At 46.5% G+C, this 10,432-nt stretch overlaps 1 long non-coding RNA gene across 1 annotated transcript; it reads left to right on the forward strand.

Annotated features, from left to right (window-relative positions):
• The first annotated feature begins 7,023 nt into the window (after nucleotides 1-7,023).
• On the forward strand, nucleotides 7,024-10,018 carry LOC148119021 (uncharacterized). The gene is made up of 2 exons (XR_015735702.1): nucleotides 7,024-7,419; nucleotides 9,120-10,018. It is a non-coding gene; the product is annotated as an uncharacterized LOC148119021 (long non-coding RNA).
• The last annotated feature ends 414 nt before the right edge of the window (nucleotides 10,019-10,432 follow it).

Here is a 10,432-nt window from a genome sequence, read left to right on the forward strand (position 1 = left end):
ATCTAGACTCTCTGTGTATATTCCATCTTTATGTGTCTTATTTTTCTTTACTTCTTTAATCTATGACTGTTTGTACTTTTTTATATTATTTCTCTCTCCCAAGCCTATGTACATTTTTTTAAAACACACTGTGACCCATTCAGAGGTTTATTTTGTCTGAATCTGTCTTTACTTCATATCTGTAATCATTTTCTGACCAGGAGCACTTTTTTTTAATGCTAAGTGGGCATGGCTAGGACCAACTCCATGGCCATGACTGTTGGCTCCGCCATCTGACGTGGCAGAGGTATGTTCAGCACCTCTGCTAGCCGTTCTCACTGCCTCGGTTCTGGGGATGCAGCGGGTCTATGTCACTGTTAAGCAACTAGTAGCGTGATGCTCACAAACCCCATTTAAGTTCAGGATCTCGCAAAAGAGCCAGAGAGTTCATGCTGCCTGCACAAATCAGGAAGCTGTCTCTTAAAGAAGCCATGAAGTTTTTGCTACTAATTCTGAATCAGGATGCCTTCTCTTAAAGAAGCCTTGCCTCTCCTTGCCACCAGCAAACAGTCTATCTGAAAAAATGTGACTACCAAGCAGCCATGTTCTTCTGTTCTTCATTGTTAGAATCTCTCAGGTTTTATGTGGATGTAGTTGGTCCATGTTGGTGCTATTTTGTAAATGGAGATGCTTTTCCATTTTCTGGCTGCCCTGACCTGAATAGTCACACAGAAACTATATTAATTACAATACTGTTTGACCAATAGCTTAAGTGTATTCCTAGCTAGCTTTTTTTTTTTTAATTTTTCAAGACAAGGTTTCTCTGTAGCTTTGGAGCCTATCCTGGAACTAGTTCTTGTAGACCAGGCTGGACTTGAACTCACAGAGATCCACCTGCTTCTGCCTCCCGAGTGTTGGGATTATAGGCGTGCACCTTGCTAGTTCCTAGCCAGCTCTTACATTTTAAATTAATCCATTTCTATTAATCTGTATATCACCATGAGGCTGTGGCCTACCGGTAAGGTCCTGGCATCCTTCTCAGCAGCTACATGACATCACCTTGACTCTACCTACTCTTTCTATGTTCAGATTTCCTGCCTAGTTATATTCTGTCCTGCCATAGGCCAAGGCATCTTCTTTATTAACAAATGGTTATAAAACATATTCACAGCATACAGAGGGGAATTCCACATCAACCACCCACTCCAATCAGCAGGAAGTAGCCTAGAAAACTACACCCACATTCCCCCAAAATGAATTATGGATGTTTGTCTTCGTTTAGAGTATTGGTTACAAGTTGTTTTGGATAACGGTCAAGAAAAAAAAGCTAAACAAGGGAGATTAGATTCAGAGTTCTTGTTTTGAAAAAGAAAAAAAGGGGAAATGCTGTGGGATAATGCTTATACAGTGTAAAGATTTGTCACTCATACTAGTTTAATAAAATACTGATTGTCAGTAGCCAGGCAGAAAGTATAGGTGGGGTGACCAGACTAGAAGAATTCCGAGAAGAGGAAAGGCAGAGGTACAGTCACCAGCCAGACACAGGGAAAGCAAGATGAGAATGCCTCACTGAGAAAAGGTATCAAGCCATGTGGCTAAACATCAACAAGAATTATGGGTTAATTTAAGTTGTAAGAGCAAGTTAATAATAAGCCTGAGCTAATAGCCAAACAAGTTATAATTAATATAAGCCTCTGTGTATTTCTTTGGGACTGAATTACTATGGGACCAGGTGGGACAGAAACTTCTGTTTCTATATTTGGGAGCTATGTGGCAACCCCCCCCCAAAAAAAGGCAAAAGAACCCAAAGAGCATAAGAGTAAAAACAACTAACAGCAGAGCTTCTTCTCCATTCCCTTCTTGAGCTACAATGGGTGAGGTCTGGTCAGTTCCTGTAATGAGGCCAAGGTATCTTTCCTATTTTCCCAATGCAAATACTTAATTTCTTTTTAATGGCCCCGACCTCTTCAGCCATCACACATTTCTTTGGTACCAACTTTATGTCCCTCTTTCTTTCATTAGGTTTTTGTTCAAATAAGCTTTCTTCATTTGCTCTTTATGGAATGAAGCAGTTTCTAAAAGTTAATGCAGCAGACTTTTTTTCTTCTGTGGCATGTTCCTTTTCTGGCTTCTTTTCAGCTGATAGTTTCTCAGAGGCTGTAACCTTTCCCTCTCTACTTGTTGACATGTGCCTGTACCTTTCCCTTTTTGCTCTCTGAAGGCTTCTGACTGAAGGCCCCTCCTCTGTTCCTTCTGCTGTGACACTTCCACCCTTGTCACCAAAGTCTGTAATTTCTGACCTGGTGAAGAATGGCATCCTGTTGCAGTCTTTGTGCTCAGGTCCAGCTGCTGAAGAATGGCATCCTGTTGTAGTCTTTGTGCCCAGGTCCAGATTCAATGTGATTCTCAGGTTTTCAGTGGATTCTTCTTCAGGACTCTATGGTGAATCTTCTCACATGGTACTTAGAGGGCTCCTTGGATCTCTGGGCTTTTCAAGATTCTGCTCAGGTCTGTGTTTGTCCTCATATACACGAGGAAGTTCTCACAACACTTCAGGAGAGCCACTTCGTACGAAATGTCAGGAATTCATAAAACTTCTGGACAGCCCTGTCCAAATGCAGGACACCACACATGCCCACCAGCAGGAAGTTTCACAGTGTCCGGTTTGCTCACAGTAGGCAGAGTAACACCAGGGATGCTTCCGAAGACTTTGACGATACCACTGCCTTCATTGTAGATGATGCAAGGTCACCTGCACTGCCATGACATCAGTTTCTCCTCTACTCTTGCCAGCTCTCATCCGCAGAGAAACATGGACCTTGATGATGTCATCCCAGGCTTTGTGTTTCTCAAGCAGCAAATCAGCCTCCTTGGTCTTCTTGTAACTTTCAAGTTTTTCTCCAAACACAGAAGGCAGTTCAGGGACTTTCTCAACATGACAAACTTTAGCCATCACTGGAAGCTAGGGTGGTTGAGGCGGCCAAGGCAGAGAGGGCATATCATTCTGGGGTTGTGTTCACTCTGCAGTGCCAATAATGCTAGGTTTTGATTAGTGCAAACATGTGACCTTTTTTCTTAAGGTACTCTGGCCAGAATGGTGGGCCCCAGCACCTTGACCTCTAGGAACTGAACCATAGCTCTGCCTGTACTGTCCTAAAGCTTAGTGCTGGTCTTCACAACTTGCCAGTTCATTCATGGCACAGGGCTGTTGTTTTTGCACAAATTGGTGTGAACAAAGCTTACAATATGTGTGAAATGGGAGCATAAAACGCAGCTGGCAAAGTGATTTCTGACAGGTGACCCACCTTCTCAGAGTTGATGTGAAGGCATGCGTGGTCACATGACATGGCAGTGAGAGTAAAGGCTATGCCCCACACTTCTTTTTTAAAAAAGATTATTCATTTATTATTTATGTGTGAGTTCCTGGGTGTATGTGTGTGCACTGTGTATGTGTGAGTTCCCGGTGTATGTGGATACACCTGTGTATGTGTGAGTGTCCAGATGTATGTGTGCACCTGTGTACATGTGTGTACTATGTACATGTGAGTGCCTGTGGAAATCAGAAGAGAGTGTCAGATCCCCTGGAACTGGAGTCACAGGTGATGGTGAGCCAACTGCGCAGGTCCTGGGAACTGAACCTGGATCCTCTGCAAGAGCCGCAAATTCTCTTAACAATTGAGCCTTATCTCAAGCCCCTATATGTGCTTCTTTTCAGGAAATACTGCAAAAACCCTTTCCCCCCTCCTATTTGCTCATTATTCTCACCACTGTAAATGTGTCTAAAAGCAGCTAGTAATATCCATGTCGCAACCTGAGGGTTGGGTTGCCTTGAAATTTCCTCCCCCATATTAATTAGACATTTTAATTCAACCTTTTTCAAAATCTCAGAGAATGGATAAAATGCATAGAAACTCATTGTCAGAATGTAACAGGAATGGTCTCTAATTCCTAAGCGAGCTGCAATTTCTCACGTGCCTAGTCTTTTCCGCCTACATCCTTGTCCACGTTCTGGACTTTTGAGCTCCCTGCAAACCCGGTCACAGCATTCTAAGCCTTTTCTAGCCTTGTTAGATTTTACCAAAACTCACTGGGCAGCAATAGCCACGCCTTTAATCCCAGCAGTCAGGAAGCAGAGGCAAGAGCGTCTCAGTGAGTTCAAGGTCAGTTCTATGATGTAAGTTCCAGGACAGCCAGGAATGCAACCCAGAGAAATCCTGTCTCAAAATACAATACAAAACAAACAAACAAAAAAACCAAACCAAACCAAAAATACTTTACCAAATCCCTCCTGTAAAATAACCATTTGATTGTGCCACCATAGAAATGGTCTTCCTGCCACTATTGATTAGGTTTTGGTAGTAAATACCTGCTGCCAACGGCTCAAGAGAGGAAGGGTGTGTTGTGACTCATTGCTTCAGTGACTTTGCCCATAGGTAGTTGGTTCCATTTCTGTGATCCTGATTAGAGACTGAACATCATGGTGGGCACACGTTGTGGAGCAGCCCACCCTATGGCAGGCAGAAAACAGAGAAAACTGAGGAAGCAGGCAAGATCTAGCCCTAAGGCTTAGAATGCTGTAATGGGATCTGGGCAGTGTTGGCACACACCTTTAATCCCAGCATTCCAGAGGCAGAGGCAGGAGGATCTCTGTGAGTTCAAGGCCAGCCTGGTCTTCAGAGAGAGTTCCAGGACAGCTGGGATTGTTACACGGAGAAACCCTGTCTCGAAAAACAAAAATAAACAAACAACAAACGAAAAGAAAGTTGTAATGGGACTGAGTGATCCTGGGATCCGGGGAGCTCCAAAGACTGGAATACAGACAGGGATGTAGATGGAAAAGATGTGAGACATTAGAACTTGTTGGGAATTGTACAAGAGGCCATTCCTGATACATTCAAGCAACGTACCCCCAACTATATACTTCCTGCATCTAGACCTGACCTCAAAGCCTGGTGCGCACCCCAAACTTTAGCACCAGCACAGGAACCTGTGGGGGCATTTCTTACTAAACTGTAAAGCACCGTGTCAATGTTTACGTGTTTCGTCATGTTTTGTGGCTGCTAAATGTTTACTAGAATGTGCAGCACAAGCTGTTGAGCAGCCTTTATTATTTAATATTTGCTTGTCCCAGCTTTTACTCCTACGAATGCTATACCTGCAAACAACCCTGTTCCTCCTTAGGAATTATTTATTTAGGATAAACATCTAGAAATGTGGTTTCTAGCCAGAGAATAAGTTGTCTTTCAGAGCTGTTTCTCAAACACCGATCCGACTTCATTACACCTCTACTCACCCCCTTTGATGTGCCTCCTGCCTGCAGAGTTGAGCTCCCTTCCTTGGCAGGCAGGCAGGTTCTCCATAACCGTCTCTTCCGTAGGTCTAGGCCATCACTTCTCATGTGTTCCACCTACATTAGGCAGCTCGCCATCCATGTGTGTGCATGTGTGTGCGCACACACACAGACCGAGAACCGCTGCTCTGTATCTTTCTACTGTATGACCTTGAGACAAGATCTCTCACTGAACTGGAAGCTTACCATTTCTGCTAGCCTGGCCAGCCAGTGAGCTCCCAGAGTCTACCTGTCTCCTCCCTTAGTTCTGGTGTTTCAGGCCTGCACAGGCATGTACTTCATGGCTACTGGGGGCAAATATATAACTCACAGACAACTGAAGCAACACCTCTATCCCAGCTGAAATTACCTGGTGCAAGTGAAAAGGAAACATGGAACATACAACAAACCTGCTTAGGAGTTTACTAGAGGGACATGTATAGACCTGGGAAAGTCAGTGTGCAGAGACAGAAAGAGAGGGAGATGGCGCATCCACCTTTTCAAAGCTGCCTAGCGCATGTGCACAGGGGGTTGACCTGACTACATCATATGCAGATGACGGAGCTCACGCGCACAAGGGCTTAGCTGAGTCATACGTGGATGATGCAACCACACATGTACACAAGAACTTAGTTGAGTCATATGTAGATGATGCAACCATGCGTGCATGTGGGTCATGCAGGGCCCTTTAAGATCCCCGGGGCCATTAGGCACTTCTCCCTGAGGGCTTGTCCCCCCCCCCCCAAGTGTCAGCCTTATTGTGGCTGAAATCATTACATTTCACCCTTTTGTTTATTCTAAAAATTTGGGAGTTTGGGGTCTTTAATGGGTGGGAATGGGGTGTTGTAAGGTCTCTCGTGACTGCTTCCTGCTGGTTTTGTGGGCATCAGAGAGTTGAGATGTTTGACCACGTCCTGGAGTGGCTGGTTACTTTGTGTTTTTTCTGAGCTCTGTGGAACTGGCTGGCTGGCAGCTTGGACCTCGCAAGATGCTGGAAAGGCAGAAAATTATGTCTGGAAAAAATTTAGATCCTGGTGATCAAGGGAGGAGAGTCCCAAGATGGAAGATAGAGAATTTTTTTTGGGGGGAAGGCAGGTGGAGGGGGGAATTTCCCAGGTGTTCCTGAGACCAGGAATGATAAGGCAAGAATTAAATGATGCTTATTCTGGGTGAGTCTGGTCTGTTTAGATAGGTCCATTTGGCTCCCTGGAGCTTATGGAAAAATGTTTGAAAAGAAATAAATTTTAGACATATTAAAAGCTTATGTTTATGACGATATAGTGTTGGAATGGAAGACGGTGGGGGGAAGGAAGGAAGAGAAGGGGGAATTATTAGAAAGGGGAATTATTAGACCCCTCAATGTTTTACCTGAAGCAAATCTTATGGCACTTGTTCTCTTTAGCATCATGGGATTGATTACCTAACATCCAGGAGACACTGCTGCAGTCGGTGATAAACCTGTTATGTTAAAGTCTGTTTTGTGAGTTTTTGGAGTCTGGGGCTGTGAATGTCCCCAAACTCGTTATTGTTTCTTACCTCCTGGGCTTTTGACAGTCCTTGTACCCTTGGCTCTATGTTTAATGATGGTCCCTGTAATAACAACTTATACAGAGTTTTTGGCACAGGAGAGTTGAGTATGGTGATGAAACTTTTATTTTTCTGGAACTGGGGAAAGAGTGGCTGATCTTGGTGCCCTCTGGAACTTAGGGGAGCAGGGCCCTGTAGAAGGCCGCAACCACACTCTCCACCATAGATGGCGCTGCACCGCCAGGTGAGCTAGAAAGCTCACACGTGTTGGTAACTTTCCACTACTCCCAAGGTATCACCTGGGACTGGGAGCAGTTGACCAATCCAAGAGTGACACGTCTGAAGCTAGGACTGTTTCATATATAAGGGATGGCTTCCTTCATATCTGGGTCTCCGCCATGTGGCTTATGCTCTAGCTCCCAAGAGGATTAAAGCCATTTCTGCAGAAGGATCCTGTGTCCCGCGTGGTTCTTGCAGGCGAGGCCGAGCGCAGGACATCTGGTGCGATACCCGGGAAGAAGAAGAACTTTGCACCGCCGGAGACCAGGAAGGATTCAGAACTGCAGGCATGCATGCTCAGAGAGGTACGCTCTAAAGTCCAGAGAGCATATCAGAAACTGAGCAGCAGTGGGAGGTTGTGCGCGCACCCAGATAAGTTAAAAAGGACCCCCCAGTGATTCTAAGAAAGTAAAAATGGGGGAGAAGGCTGATTTACAAGGTCAAAAGCTTTATGTTATGTTGCTCATGTTGTCTTTTGTGTACCGGATAGGAGAAAGATATTTAAATTTAGAAACTGCTAAGGATATGATGTTTTGGGAAAGAGGTTCTGTTTTCATCTCCACAGAAAAGGAGAGCCTAAGGGTGTACTTGGGATTTATGTGGTTTGAATCACCGAGACCTCCTGAAATGTTATAGTGTTTACCCCTAAAATACAGCGGCCCAATTCAGCAGGAAGCAGCCAAAGAGACTAACGGCGCCCAAATTCCCTAAAAGATTAAATGAGGTCCTTTCAGTGATTACAGAGCAGCAAGCCTGCTTCTCTGAATTCCGCTTTGCTCCATACACCGGTTTGGGCTCGGAGTGGGTGCAGCTGGGGCTGGAGGGCAGCTAGAGCGGAGCTTTGCTCTGTGGCTATGGTGGGAGGCACGTTGCGCCGGCTCAGTTGGTGCCTGGCCTGGAGGGTGTCATGGCGGTGCCCGGAGTAAGAGCGGTGCCACAGGCAGCCGGGCCAGAGGGCTTACAGTGTACCTGGGACTGTGAGGGTCTCTGAGGCTAAAATGGCTCTGGTTCCATTTGGCTATGCTAAACGATGCTGACTTCAGGCAGGGCTGGTCGTAATTATCATAATAAAAGCGCAATTAAGGTTTAGCCGCAGTAAACAGGCAGTACCGTATTACATCTACATAGTGCGACTTAAGTTTTTAAGAACTGCTTAGCATTTTAAGAACTCAAGTCCTCCTAAAAGATTGCTGTGTATACGCTTGGCTTGTCTGGTGTTTCAGGATCCGCAGGGAGGTGGATGCGAAGGGCCCTTGGATTTTGGGGTGATTGGGTCGTTGGCTGGATCTGTGAGAGTTTACAGCCGCTTTTGCTGTGGCACAGGTGTTGAGAGTTGGCTAGTAGGGAAGCGGCCCTGGTCGCCGCCTCTCCCATCGGCCCCTTGAGCCGCAGCGGCTCTGGCGTGGACCTTGAGATGTTGCCGCCTGTGCCGCCTCAGTCTGGGTGTCGGCTCCCGCCACACTCCCCCACCAACACAGCCACGGAGGACTGGGCTGGCTGGCCCCGTGGGGAAGGCGGGGGCGCCTGGGGGTGGAGCCGCCACTTCCTGGCCTGGGACACGGGGATCCGCACAGCGAGCAGGCCCAGGGCCGCACACAGCCCTTGGATGGCGGGCGGGCTCTGGAACCCAAGGCCACCGTACCGGCAAGGAATACGAGAGCCAATAAATCTTAAACCTAATATCAACAAACAGGGCCTGGGTTTTTCCTAGGCGCCACTGGGGCAGCACGGCCTATATCATGAAGAACAAAGACCCTCAATCAGTTATCTACCACAGTGGCTACAGCCCTGGATCAGTAGGCTACCATAGATACATCTATTAGAGGTGGAATAATTGTTCTTAATCAAATAATTGACCTAGTACAAAAACAGGTGGATATCTTATGACAGCTTGCCCAATTGGACTGTGAATGGAAAACTCCAGCCTTATGTGTGACCAGTGTACCATATGAGAACTTTACAAAAGTGGCTAACTTGTCCCGAGAATTGTCTTTGTATCTTGCAGGAGAATTTTGATGATTTGCTGTCCTCCTTGAGATGGTCCATCGTGACAATCAACTCCACGCGAGTGGACATAAGCCTGGCCAAAGGATTCCAGTCCTGAGTCGTGTCCTTCATCCCCTACTTCAAAGAATGGGTGGGGGTGGAAATGTTTTGGAACGGTCCTACGCTATGGAATAGTGTTTCTCCTCTGGATGGTCTGCTGACTCTAATCCCAAAGTCTTAGGGACAAAGTGGTTTTTGCACAGCGCTGGCTGCCCTGGAACAGGGAGCCTCTTCTGATATGTGGTTATCTATGTTAAAGCAGTAAGGTTTAAGCCAACCAGCTCCTGCACCCCTAGGACTGTGGTCCATGGCACAGGGTGGAATGCTTGGCTTAGCTAGCCCTGAAGGTTGTGGAGCTGAAAAGCATCGCACAGAGAATGGCCCTCTCTGAGAGATAAGTCGCCCTGCATAAGGGTTTCCTGCTGTATATTCCCCTTTCCCAGAAAAATGGCAGAGGGCAGGCCGGATAAGTTCCAGGTGTCATGAGCCTAGGGGCAGATTCCGTGTAAGCCCATTTTAATGTTTTCATTTTGGGAAGTGCGACCTCTATCTTTACCTTCTGAGGGAGTTGCCTTTCTGCAAAGAAGTAAAATTAGGGGGAGATGTAGAAGGCCGCAACCACACTCTCCACCATAGATGGCGCTGCACCACCAGGTGAGCTAGAAAGCTCACACGTGTTGGTAACTTTCCACTACTCCCAAGGTATCACCTGGGACTGGGAGCAGTTGACCAATCCAAGAGTGACACGTCCGAAGCTAGGACTGTTTCATATATAAGGGATGGCTTCCTTCATATCTGGGTCTCCGCCATGTGGCTTATGCTCTTGCTCCCAAGAGGATTAAAGCCATTTCTGCAGAAGGATCCTGTGTCCCGCGTGGTTCTTGCAGGCGAGGCCGAGCGCAGGACAGGGCCCTGTTTGAGTTACCGTACACGAGGGGTTTCTTGAGCTGGAAGCGTAAAAGGTTTAAGGTGGGACAGGTGGATCCAATGAGAGAGTCCCTTGAGCTTGACAGCTGTGGGAGTTACAAGAATTACTTTAAAGGGGCCCTGCCATTTAGAGGTAAGGGGTGAGGGGTGTTGGTCTGGGGAAGAAAATAGTGCCCTATTTTAATCGGTGGTGGGCATGAATTGGCACATGGTTGAGGTAAAATCCCATAATAGGGAGCAAAGATGGGATAACAGCAGAGTAATCAGGTGATCAGGAAGTGGAGAGGTTTTGGGTGTGAGGCCAGGGGTTAAAACCGGCTGCCCATATATGAGTTCAAAGGGCGA

This window comes from Myodes glareolus, chromosome 19 (assembly GCF_982192425.1).
Source record: "Myodes glareolus chromosome 19, mMyoGla1.1, whole genome shotgun sequence".
Classification (NCBI taxonomy): Eukaryota; Metazoa; Chordata; class Mammalia; order Rodentia; family Cricetidae; genus Myodes; species Myodes glareolus.